Genomic DNA, 12,635 nt, shown 5'->3' on the forward strand with positions numbered 1-12,635 from the left:
TATACTGTTACACAAATAAAATGTGCTTTTTCAAACATGTACCATATTTGCTGTATTAATGGTGTTGAGATTTTGTTGAGAGCGACAAAGCCATGCAAATTGCCCCCCCCCCCCAATATTGTTACACTCTCTATCGCCATCTCGTCTACTGTTCCTAATACCATGAAACAGAAACAGTGGATTAGACAACGTTAGAGAATGGAACAATATTTGAGGGAGGGGGGCAATTTGCATGGCTTTGTCGCTCTCAAGTCTCATTGTTCTCTCGTTCTCAACGAGATCTTGGCAACCATTTTCAAATAAGGTCTATTAATGATCTAGCACACTGTAAATGACTTACCGTGTATCATCAAAGTTGGCAATCTTTATTCTAACAATGTCAACATCTGTATGGGATTTTGCCATGACAGTCACCTCACCACTTCTATTTACATGTGATGTATTCCATACTACAACTAACTGTTGAAAAGAAGACATTAACATTTAGAAATTTGGAGATTAAAATCGGTTATGGAAGTTATGTGACACTTCAATTTGTTACAGTAGTCGCTGTGTTAAGCATTCAATATACCGGTAGTGCTACTAGTGATGTTTTGAGTATCTAGTGTCATGATTTACAATTCCACAAAGAACACAACCAGTATGTGAAAAACTATAAAAATCAAAGATGGATAAATGATGAGTTGATTAATACTCCAAATGCATACTTTGCGGTATCCTCATAAAACTCTTATTATTGTTCATCTCCTTGATTCAACTGCTTGGTGTATAAAGCCCAGTACTGCGGAAAATGAGGTGGATGAAAAGTAGTGGAACTTACTATGAACTCCCTTTCAAAACACACCAACCATCTAGGGAATATTGCGTAATCATTTCATATTTGGAATTTGTATTTCCTAATAAGGTAGGATGTAGATATCCAGTACAATATCACAAAATTATGACATGCTACAACTTAAGTATATACTGTAAACCACTTTAATTTTGTGAGAGAAAAATTTCTGTGAATTTCATGATTCAGTGAAAATCACCAGGTGAAAATCACCAGATGAAAATTTCTGTATACAACTATTCTGTGCATGTTTTAAACATTATCCAAGTAGCCAAGGTATTACAAATGAAAAGAGTACTGGCAAATCAAATTCTGCATAGGCATAGGCATAGCCTCTAACACATGATTTTTGGTTCATTTAGTGTATTTTTTTGGATGCAACAGCCCTCAAATCCTAATGTTAACACATTTTCCTCGTTAAGGAGTTTTGGCTGTTCCCTCTCTGGACACCAACAGAATATTTGCTGTCGTACTTAACAAAAGATCTCAGCACTAAACACAAAGGAAAGTTTATAGGATTAAAGTAGGATTTAGATCTGATTATAATCCAAATCCCCCTTGGAGTTGTAAACAGAAATTTTCATATGATGAAATTTTGTAGCAGTGAAAATGACTCTGGAATCTGATAACATAAAATGTCAACAACTTTCACAAAATTTTGTTTTCATGAATGCCATGAAATCATTGAATCACAAAAACAGTTCACACTATATTGGATAGATATTTTTATCAAGGACTGAAATATCTACTTTAATCTGAAATTAACTAAGAATAAATTTCTAATTTTTCACTTGCTACACAATACAACACTTGTGACTATTCAGAACTGCTATTTACTCACCAAAGAGAGAAGACAGAATAAAACATGTGTTTTAAACATAGCAAGACATTCCCCAGTATTGAATTTCCATACTCTGACCACGCTAAGATGTCCTGTATGCGTTGATGCTAATAGTGTAGTACTACCATTGAATGTCAATGCAGACACCTGTAAAAAAAACACACAAATCAGTTACACTATAACATAAACTTTACAAAGATTGATTAAATTTCCAGTTTTTAGACCTCATAGGCAGAGGGTTCAACAGGTGAATCATTCTGAACCCAACACTAAAAACATAAAATTGTTATACCAAATTTTAACACCACACCAAATACTGTAAAATACTTTATTTTCGATTGCAATTAATTTTTGCTATTTTTGCTGCAGGAATGATTTAGGCCAGACTTCTTTTTATTCCTTGTTTCTCAAGTTTTTATAAGTCAATTTTTTTGAGGGCGAAAAAAAATTAATTCTTTTTTTCCATTAGATTTGTGTGATTCTCAAAGAATTGTAAGTGAGATGATTGATCAGAGAGAAGAAATTAAATAAATTTTTATTCCATGTAAAACCTGGTTGGCTATTTCGCTAATTGTCACACAATTTTCAGCATTAATGAGGGATTTCTCGGTTTTTGACGACAGAGTTTCACGACATGTCACTACAAACCAGGCCGCCGCCATGTTCGCCTCGTAGTCTCAAGCAGCATGCAGAGGGGTATAGATATAGGGCGAAAAAAAATGAAGATAAAAATAATTTTTTTTAGCAATTTTTCACAAGTCGATGGGCGCGAGAAATTACGCTGAAATAAAATTTTATTTTTATTTCATTTTCGGCTCCTGTTCATTCGGCGGGTTCACGAAACAAGGAATAATAAAAGTCTGGCCTTAGTAAAATCCAGCGAATATACCCTTTTTCCTATATTTTACATTTAACTCAGTCACAAATCAGTGAAAATAAATTCCATACAAAACACCCAATAAGTCTTTTCAGCGAAAATTAATTCCAGCTAAAATAAAGTATTTTACAGTATATCAGTTTTTGCAAAACTCTCACAGCATACCAGTTACATTGTATCAATCGGTTCACTAACCCCTTAATGCAAACAAAAGCTGAGTGACTTATGCTAAGAAGCCAAACATGGCAATAGTTGCGTTCACACACAGTTCCTTAGCACGGGCTAAGAGGTCAAATTCCTTAGCCCGTGCTAAGAAAACATGCGTGAACGCTTAGCACGGGCTAAGGAATGCTAAGTACGGGTTAAATCTGATCCGAATTAGATCCGAGGTCTAGACCCTTAGCACGGGCTAACGAAGTATGCGCGAACGCTTAGCCCAGGGCTAAGCGGCCTCTGCGGCGACCTTTGGGTGTGAAATTGTTCTATGTTCGACTCAATTTCACCAGTCATTACTACGCGCTCGCTTCCACACTGATCAGGTCGCTGTAGTAGAGCGTACAGCAGCTCCAATTGTAGACAAAATAAATTTGGTTCGCTGTCTACGACATGCATTAATAAAACTCTGTCTTCTGTTACGCCCGTTGTATACTGTTTCTGTGCATCCAAATAAGTTGGGTCCGTCTTCTCTCGCGTTCCTGTGCACGTCGCTTCAAAATTAGAACGAAACATGCCAGCAGCAGAAATAGAACCTCGCGCGTATCATCCATTTTTCGTTTGTAAATAGCGGCTTACCAAAGGTCACCGACTAATGACACCCCTTAGCCCGTGCTAACGACTGGCCCTCCCTGTGCGTGGACGCAATTGGGTCTAGCCGAAATGCAAATATGATAGATAAGCCTAAATCAGCTTAAATCTTAGCCCGTACTTCGTGTAACGTGAACACAACTATTAGCAGTGATCTTGAGTCAGTTAAACAGCTTTGTTGCAAACATTGATATTTATTGTTCATTTACCGGTGCAGAAATAAACAGAAAATACATGAAAATATTTGAAAACAAAGAAAATGCTCTGAAAGCTAAAAAAAACTATTTGACACAAATACCAAATCACAGGTGCTAGACTGAATTATGATAGCACCACAGCTCAAAGTTGTGCTGATTTTAGTGGATTTTACCTTGCAGGCATAGTCACTAGATTATAAATTCACTGGTTTGTGAAGGAAATTATACATACTATTGTTAAATGTGTATATTTAGCTGTGAAATTAGCAAAAATAAAACCCAGTGAAAGAATAAATCCTATGCAGTACCCCTCCCCCATCAGTTATAATGAACTGTCCCTAGTTATGTTTTCCCATTACTTATTAATTTGGGGTATAAACATGCAGGAGTGTGTCCACCTGTTTAGACAACCAAATTTTAGTTTGAACAGGTAAACACACAAATTGCCTGTCATTATGGACAGTTAAATCAAGTTAAAATAATTACTTGTCAAAAGTCAGGTTGAACAAATAGACCATTTTCTGTTCACTGCGAGAATCACGCATTATGCGTGAAATCGAACGTAAAAACAGGACAAACAAAGGTCATAGCGTCGTAGTGGCGTCAAACATCGCGTGGGATTCGACAAACGCGAAAGTATTCTGGGGTACATTTCCATGCTTAATAATGTGCTGTGCACATTTGATGATGGGCAATTTCGATTAAGTAAGGGTATTCGGAAGCAATATTCCTCTGTCAAAGATCGACCGGTCGATGTGAGCTACGAAATAAAGAAATTCAAATTCAAAATCAAATCGTTCGATTTTTGCGGCAGACGTCCGACGCGTGTCTTTCATGTATCTCGTGAGATCTCGCAATTGTACGGAAAATCACCTATTCTGTGATCATTGTGTTGGATGTCTGTAAAATACTGGTTCCCATGCTGTAATATATTGGATATGTTACCATAGCAACGTACACAATGTGCTGCCTGACATTCACCGTCATTTAAACAAAACTGTTTTTAAAACCTCCACATGTAATTTAAAAATAATGCACCAAGAATGAAATGTGAATTACTTTTTTTGAACAATTACATTATAAATTAAATAAATTCTGTGTTTTACAGTAACGATTACCATTTTGGAAGGAAATCGAAAAAGTTAATTGCATGCAAATGAGTTCAAAATTATTAATTTCTATGCAAACGGTCATTTCACCAATGTTGTAATTTTTATTTTATTTACTTCCTTTTATGTAGTTATTGACTAGCACTTGGTTTCACTTTTTAAAAAATACATTCAGAAAACTAAACTTAAATGTCATCTTTCACATCTGTAGTTATACCATGATTATGTTTTCACTAAAGATAAGAGTACAACTCATTTCTAAAATTGAAATAAAATAAAAATGGCTACCTACATGTACAGTACGGTCCGAGTGTAACTCAAATTCCAAGCTGACTATCAGCTGACTTTGTATTTTCATAAAAACTTTACAATTTTTAAAGTGAATATTATGTTCATCAATAATTTCAACTTATTCTTCGTAGTATTTACCTATGTTACTTACATGTATATCAGAAATATTTAGGTAGATTATGTTGCACAATTTAGATATGTGACAGTTTTGAAAGCAAGCTAAGATAGTTTTAAGCCAGCTAGCTAAATGTTAAGTTATACTCAGACTGTACTGTACCTCCCAATTATTTTATAGATCATTACCAGAAACATCAAATTAGTTTTGTTTGGCCTCACTGATTTAGACAAGCATTTGTATTTTAATTTCAAGCTGACATGTGTCAATAAAAAATGTGTAAATAAATCAATAAATATGACACTAAACAGAGCATGCTGGTATATTCAGGGCTGATTAGCAGTAGGAAAAACAATTTTGTGTTTCCAGTAACATCACAAATTATGCATTTAATACAGACATCAAAACTGACCACCATATTAGTTATAGATTTCCTTACTGTCATATTCTGGTTATCATTAAGGTAAAACTAAACAGTCTAAGAACGCTCTGAACCCAGCTTATGTTTTCTGTTCAAGAACATTAAAATAAAAATATAAATAAACAAGCCGGTAGGCTGGTTGGCGATCCGCTCCGCTCAGAAACAAGCAATATGTTTTTGGCTGTTTCCATGGTGACATAAACGTGAAGCTACCGTCAGTTTATAACTAATACGAAGTTCGCAAACACCATTCAGTCTTTAGAAGTCACTTAGTTTATTATTAGGACCACAGTCACTCTCCTAGTAGTGAGACTGTGCTAGGACGTATTCTGCTGTTACATTTATTATTTCCAATCGTTTTGCGATAGGATTTTCTAGAATGAAGCGTTTCCTGTAAATGCTGGAAAGCGAAATAATGAAATAACGAAATGGTAAATATTTACCTAAAGTACAATGCGTTGACCTTCATAATAATATACTTCATAATGCAAAACACTAGTCACGGTGAGTTATTTAAATATACGACTACTAATCGAAAAATATGACCATAGTCCAGAATTTCAGACGGATATTAAGCAACCTACATGTAAGAGCATATCAGAAGCATTTACTCTAAAATATAAAAAGAACTGCAGTCAAAAGTGAAGAATGCCAGCAAATAAAGGACTCTGTCCCACAATCCTTTGTGCGCGTTATTACGGACACGCGCAAAAAACTGTACCACGCTTGTCAAATCTGGGTCAAATATACAGTACGCTACTATCTTGCCACAGATTGTTTAGTAGTGGAGTGTTCGGTGACCATTGAATTAGCCCGTGATTCATATTTTATGTGTATTACTTTATTCATCAATTTTCGTGACTGACAGTACTGCCCAAATTTTAGTCCAAAAAACGCAACTGGTGAAACGGAAGAGCATCGCCAGGCGATGGACGCAGGGCTCTTTGGCAACGACCGCATAGAGGTCAAAATACGCGTTCTATTTTTACGCGTTAAATTTGGCTCTTCTGTTTCGCCCCCTCCGGAATGTTTTACTTTCGCAGCCTAATCAAAGGTTTTTCGAAAAACGTCGAAAAAACACAAGAATTAGTAGAAATGTTCCTGTTTTGGGTGGATTATTGATAGAGAATAATGTCTTTATTACAAAAATGCTGAAAAACCGTGAGTTGTTGCCTCAGTTAGTTATTTTTTTATTGGCGAAAAACTGCGAACTCGGCAAATTTGATTGCACAACTTCCCTTTATCATATACACCCAGCGACACCGATGCCAGCTGACTATGTACAAAACTGGTAGGAGGGAATACATTTGGGGCAAAAGTATTCAAAAATCAGTTTTTGGATGTTGCAATGGCAGTGGTGGGCCAGGATTTTTTCCAATTAGTGACGGCATGAACAAATTGAAACCAGTCGAGCCGAAAAAATCACAGAGGAGTTAAAAGCCGTTGCTGGTGAAAAGTTACCCCAACTTTGGGGTCAAATTTCTCGGTAATGAAAACAGATATCAAAAATTCAAATAGTAACTTTGTGCCCACACTCAAGCTGAGTAGAATGAGCTATGTCTGAAGTGTTTTATCCCAAATTTGTAGAAGGAGATACATTTGGCGCGAAGCTATCCAAAAATCAGTTTTTTGGCTGTTGCTATGGCAATGGTGGGCCAAAAAATTTTTTAAGATTTTTCCTAATAACTAGGGTGAAGGTGTGACCTACCTGCCAAGTTTGAACGAAATCGGCCAAGCCAAAAAAATTACAGAAGAAATCATAGGTGAAAACACTGGAAATGTACACACACAGACACACACACAAAACGACAAAAGTGATTATAAGGGCAATCCTAGCGGAGCGGATCGCCAACAAATTCATTTTAGTAGGTGGAATATATAAAATTTAGCATAAATATAGATAAAATATAAATGAACTAATAATACACAAAGTTATTTTGCGTTTTACCAAAAATATGGGTAGGTAGGTACTTGTATTGGAAACACAATTATTTTCTCCCTGGTATTATCGATTAACAAGGGCTGGGATATGAGGCCTTGATTTCGTGGAAATGACCTAAGCCACCAGAACAGTCGCTGACTTGGCGACTAACAAAAAGTGCCGACAGAATATCATTTATGAACGACCATTGATAGCAATCTCCCTACGACTGACTGGGAGGCTAGCTGTCGACTGGACCCCCCCCTTTACTCGACCAATCGCGATCACCTGCCTGACTCGAACCACAACACCAGACATCTAGGGTTAGTTTAGTTGCACAGAATGTTTTTGAATTTTCCGCCATTTCGCATTTGTATGTTAATGCTCGGAACGCTCGTGCACGTCAACAACACAAGTACAATAACCGATTTACGCGAGTTTAGTATTGTTAAAAACTACACTTGATATCCGCTGTGACGTCATGTAATACTAATTTACAATTAGAAGAAAATCGTTATAATTGGAGACTACTCACCAACTGAGCTTTCACCGGACAGTTTCAACATGGCTGACGAAAACATCCTGGAGGCCATCAACGTTAATTATTAAGTTCGCTGGTTCCCGGCGTCCTTTGCGAATGGCCAGTAGTTTCAAACATGCGCAGTTCCAAACATTTACGCATGCTCGGGCCTCTGTTTCAAAATATCCGCGTAGATGAGTTGATTCATATTGCTCTTGTGTTTCGATTTTCAGAGGATTTAACCCGTTTTAGTTCGAATAACGGAAATGTAAGTCGATCGATAGTTTCTACCGATATCGTGCTTGAGTTGTGTGAAGCGGATCGAAATATAATTTGGAAAATCGTGTTATTTTCGGGAAGTATCGATGTCATGGTGTCAACGCGTTCCTACCTTGTGTTATTATATGAGTAGTAGGGGAATTTACCGGCGACTGACTAACTATGCCGATCCCACTTTAGGTCATTTTTTATTATCCAGGAAACGTTCCGAGCGCCTGTGGATTGTGAAAGCTATAACCTCGATTACCCCACGACGGACGAAATAATCCTACCTGCGATAAAAGAAGGATCACAGCGAAACCAAGAGAGCTACAGAACTGCAACTGTCCACAGCTTGGAAATCACCGCCGACCGGAAAATCGTCACAAGGAACCGTGAGTACCACGTACGTCCACATGGTCTTGTAGTGATTCTATGTCAGTCGGGGCATAGAGCTCTTTTTTTTAGCTCCATGGTCAGGGCGACGTAACATCTGCAAGCCCTTATAGTGATTACCAAAGTTACGAAAAGGGAACACACTAAATTTATGACATCTGCTCTCGTCTGACTGTGGTTACATGTGGCTACAAATACTTCGGCCTAGGGGGGGGGGGGGGGGGGGTGTCGGCAGATTCCATTTTGCCAGCTGTAAATTTCAGTTGACGCACACCCTATCAAATAAAAAAAAAATGGGTGACCCACCCCATCATATTTTAAAGCATGTTGACCCCCCCCCCAAAAAAAAAACAAAGTAAAATTAACAGTTTTGGCTCTGACATGATTACAAAATGTATTATATGTGCAGTGAAAATATCATGGTTTTCCATAATTTTGACATAAAAGAGGGAAATCTATGCTGCTAAAGATAGTAAATAAAAGCAAAGCTGTGGAGTACTCACTTGATAAACGCCCTTATAAGACAGGAAAAGAAGATTTGAATCTAGGCGGTTTGAACTCTTTGAAAACTAATTTGGATTTAAAATATCTTTCATATCTTATAGACCAGGAATGCTTTACACCCGAAACACAGTCTGTGCTTATGAAAACAAAGGAAACTTTGATTTTTGCTTAAATTTGTGTTGGATTTTGGTATTTTACAGAGCAAAACATTTTTTAACTTTTGTTCTGAAATAATTTTTTTAAAAATATATGCATACATGTATGTGAATTTTTAAAACATGGTGACCCCCTATTCACAAAATCAAAAACAGGGTACCCCCCCTACTGATCCACCGTCCCACCCCAGGCCGATGTAACTGTCCGAACCCTAATTCACTAATTTAATTCGTAATTACTTTTAAAAAACAGCCCACTGTGAAAATATGCTCAAATAAAAAAATGAGTAATTAAATCCTGAATCTTTATAAATAAATAAATTATTAAAAGGTAAAGACAACGGCCGCTTGCCGCTGATTGGCTAATAAAGTTGGCACTGTTCTGAGACGACTTTTTATCCACATGACCAATGTGGCATCCAATCACCGACAAAAGGTGAATAAAAATGTTTGCAAGGCATTTAAATTGAACGGTGATTGGTTGATTAGTGGCATGAGATCTGTAAAAGTTTGTTTACGTTGCCTTGGTAATACTAACTTAGAAACATTACAAAACCCTGTGCGTACATTTCCGGATTTATCAAATTTGTATGAAGTATGAGATAGATTGATTCAATTTTGATGGCATACAAAATGTTTGCAACAATTACTGAAAAGTTGCAAATGATTTATTTATTTTTATCCTACATTATTTAATCTTAACTCCGGCGTTGTTCCAACTCCTCCCGCCCGGCCCAGTTTTCTAGGATACCACTAATTTATGTGAGTTGTATATTTATATTCAAATTAGTCTACTTGTATTCCATTTATTGTTGGATTTTCTAAGCTAGGAATTTTGAGTTTGACCACGGGGAAGCCCAGGAACTATAAATAATAATAAACTATAATAAATGAAAATACATTACTATAATAAACCAAATATCACGTCACGTAAAGCCTGTATGCTAATATTTAGGGGGGGGGGGTTCCGGTAAAATGAAATATTGAACTTAGTAGGGATGCAATGCAGGCTTCAGTGATTCCATATTTTTCATTTCAATTAACATTACAATAAATGATATATTATTTTTTTTTTAAATCAAAATAGAACCCATATCAAATACAATATTTAGGGTTGAATGAGAGACTTAACATAAATAAATCAGATAAAAAATATACATTTCTGTCTTTTGTTCGATTAATATTGTGACGGTTAAATTTCATAAATTTAATTTTTCCATTGCAAATTTCCATATAACAAATCAGACATGACAGAATATTTTTGGATTAGGCGTACATTGTACATGTATGTCTACTGTTTATCAAAAAGTGTGTCTGAGGGGGTGCTTAGACAATGGGTGAGTGGTGTCCCTGGTGAGTGGCTTCCTTGGTGAGTGGTTTCGCTTTGTTGTCATTTAGTGTGAAACTGGCTGATTTTACTCAAACTTTACACTGTGGATGATTTGTTTTGTTTCATGATTATAATCAAATTTCTATGAATTTTTAGTTCTGCTGTCGAGTTTATCGAGTGGAGCTAGTCATATTACTGATTGTCTATTGATTGACTGCGTCAACTTTTGACATTGTCAACATCTTCCCAGAAAGGTGATTTTCCATTCACTGCACTGAATGTCTACTCACAAATCAAACAATTTGATTTTATATTTGAATTTTGTTATTTTTATTGTTTAATGTTGAAATGGTGATGTTTCAGAGGGTATTATGGTCAAAATTGACCATCATAAAATGTGTATGGCATATTAATAAGTATTTAAATTCCCCCAGAATACTTTCACATTTGTCAAATCCCATGCAATGTTTTGATGTCACTACAATGCTGTGACCTTTGTTTGTCCTGTTTTTACGTTCAATATCACACATAACACAGGATGTCGCAGTGGATGAAAAATGGTCTATTGGTTTGAAACATGGACATTGCTTTATTTCTCAATTTGACTAAGTTTTTTGGTGATTTTACAATGCATCATGGGAAAGGAGAATGGTCATGTTTTACTGCAGGTTGTTTTAGCAATATATTAACGCAGGGAATCAGAATTATTTTCTAGTCAGTGAAGTACACAGCAGTTTCTGGCTAGAGAGGTGAGGTCTGCCATGTGACCTCATTAAAATGCATCAAAATATATTAATCCAGTATACAATACCATATTTTCTATATTAGTATCACAAACACTTGCATAAATAACAGAGGTGTTTCTATGATCAAATACAAATTGAGAGTGCTTAAACTTGTTTCCATAGAAACAATGATTTGGCAATTTCCCTGTAGGACTTTGGTGGCCATTTTGAATCAGAGATTCAGTAAAATACATCCAATTGTGGTTCATAATTCAAAAACTTGTTTTTTCTTAAGAATTTAAAACTGCCAATCACAAAAAATAATTTTGCAAAATTTCAAGAAATTCTTGTCTCATAAGTATACTATAACCAGATATTTGTCTCGCCCAAAATTCAGGGAAGGGCTTATGTACCCAGGGAAGGGCTTATATCCAGGTAAGGGCTTATATCCAGGGAAGGGCTTATATCCAGGGAAGGGATTATATCCAGGGAAGGGATTATATCCAGAGAAGGGCTTATACCCAGGTAAGGGCTTATACCCAGGTAAGGGCTTATACCCAGGTAAGGGCTTATACCCAGGGAAAGGCTTATACCCAGGGAAAGGCTTATACCCAGGGAAAGGCTTATACCCAGGGAAAGGCTTATACCCAGGGAAAGGCTTATACCCAGGGAAGGGCTTATACCCAGGGAAGGGCTTATACCCAGGGAAGGGCTTATACCCAGGGAAGGGCTTATACCCAGGTAAGGGCTTATGACCAGGTAAGGGCTTTATATACCCAGGTAAGGGCTTATACCCAGGTAAGGGCTTATATCCAGGGATGGCTTATATCCAGGTAAGGGCTTCTGACCAGGTAAGGGCTTATACCCAGGTAAAGGCTTATACCCAGGTAAGGGCTTATACCCAGGGAAAGGCTTATACCCAGGGAAAGGCTTATACCCAGGGAAAGGCTTATACCCAGGGAAAGGCTTATACCCAGGGAAAGGCTTATACCCAGGGAAGGGCTTATACCCAGGGAAGGGCTTATACCCAGGGAAGGGCTTATACCCAGGTAAGGGCTTATACCCAGGTAAGGGCTTATGACCAGGTAAGGGCTTTATATACCCATGTAAGGGCTTTTACCCAGGTAAGGGCTTATACCCAGGTAAGGGCTTATATCCAGGGATGGCTTATATCCAGGTAAGGGCTTCTGACCAGGTAAGGGCTTATACCCAGGTAAAGGCTTATACCCAGGTAAAGGCTTAAACCCAGGTAAGGGCTTTTACCCACGTAAAGGCTTTTACACAGGTAAGGGCTTTAACCCAGGTAAGAGCTAATACCCAGGTGAGGGCTTATACCCAG

General features: G+C 37.1%; 1 long non-coding RNA gene across 1 annotated transcript; it reads right to left on the reverse strand.

Moving 5' to 3' along the window:
* Positions 1-355: 355 nt before the first annotated feature.
* Positions 356-8,005, reverse strand: LOC146730065 (uncharacterized). Its single transcript, XR_014927993.1, has 3 exons — positions 7,944-8,005; positions 1,674-1,820; positions 356-459 (listed from the first exon to the last, which is right to left on the reverse strand). It is a non-coding gene; the product is annotated as an uncharacterized LOC146730065 (long non-coding RNA).
* Between the last annotated feature and the right edge of the window lie 4,630 nt (positions 8,006-12,635).

This window comes from Saccoglossus kowalevskii, chromosome 20 (genome assembly GCF_978046115.1).
Source record: "Saccoglossus kowalevskii chromosome 20, keSacKowa6.1, whole genome shotgun sequence".
In the NCBI taxonomy this organism is placed as follows: domain Eukaryota; kingdom Metazoa; phylum Hemichordata; class Enteropneusta; family Harrimaniidae; genus Saccoglossus; species Saccoglossus kowalevskii.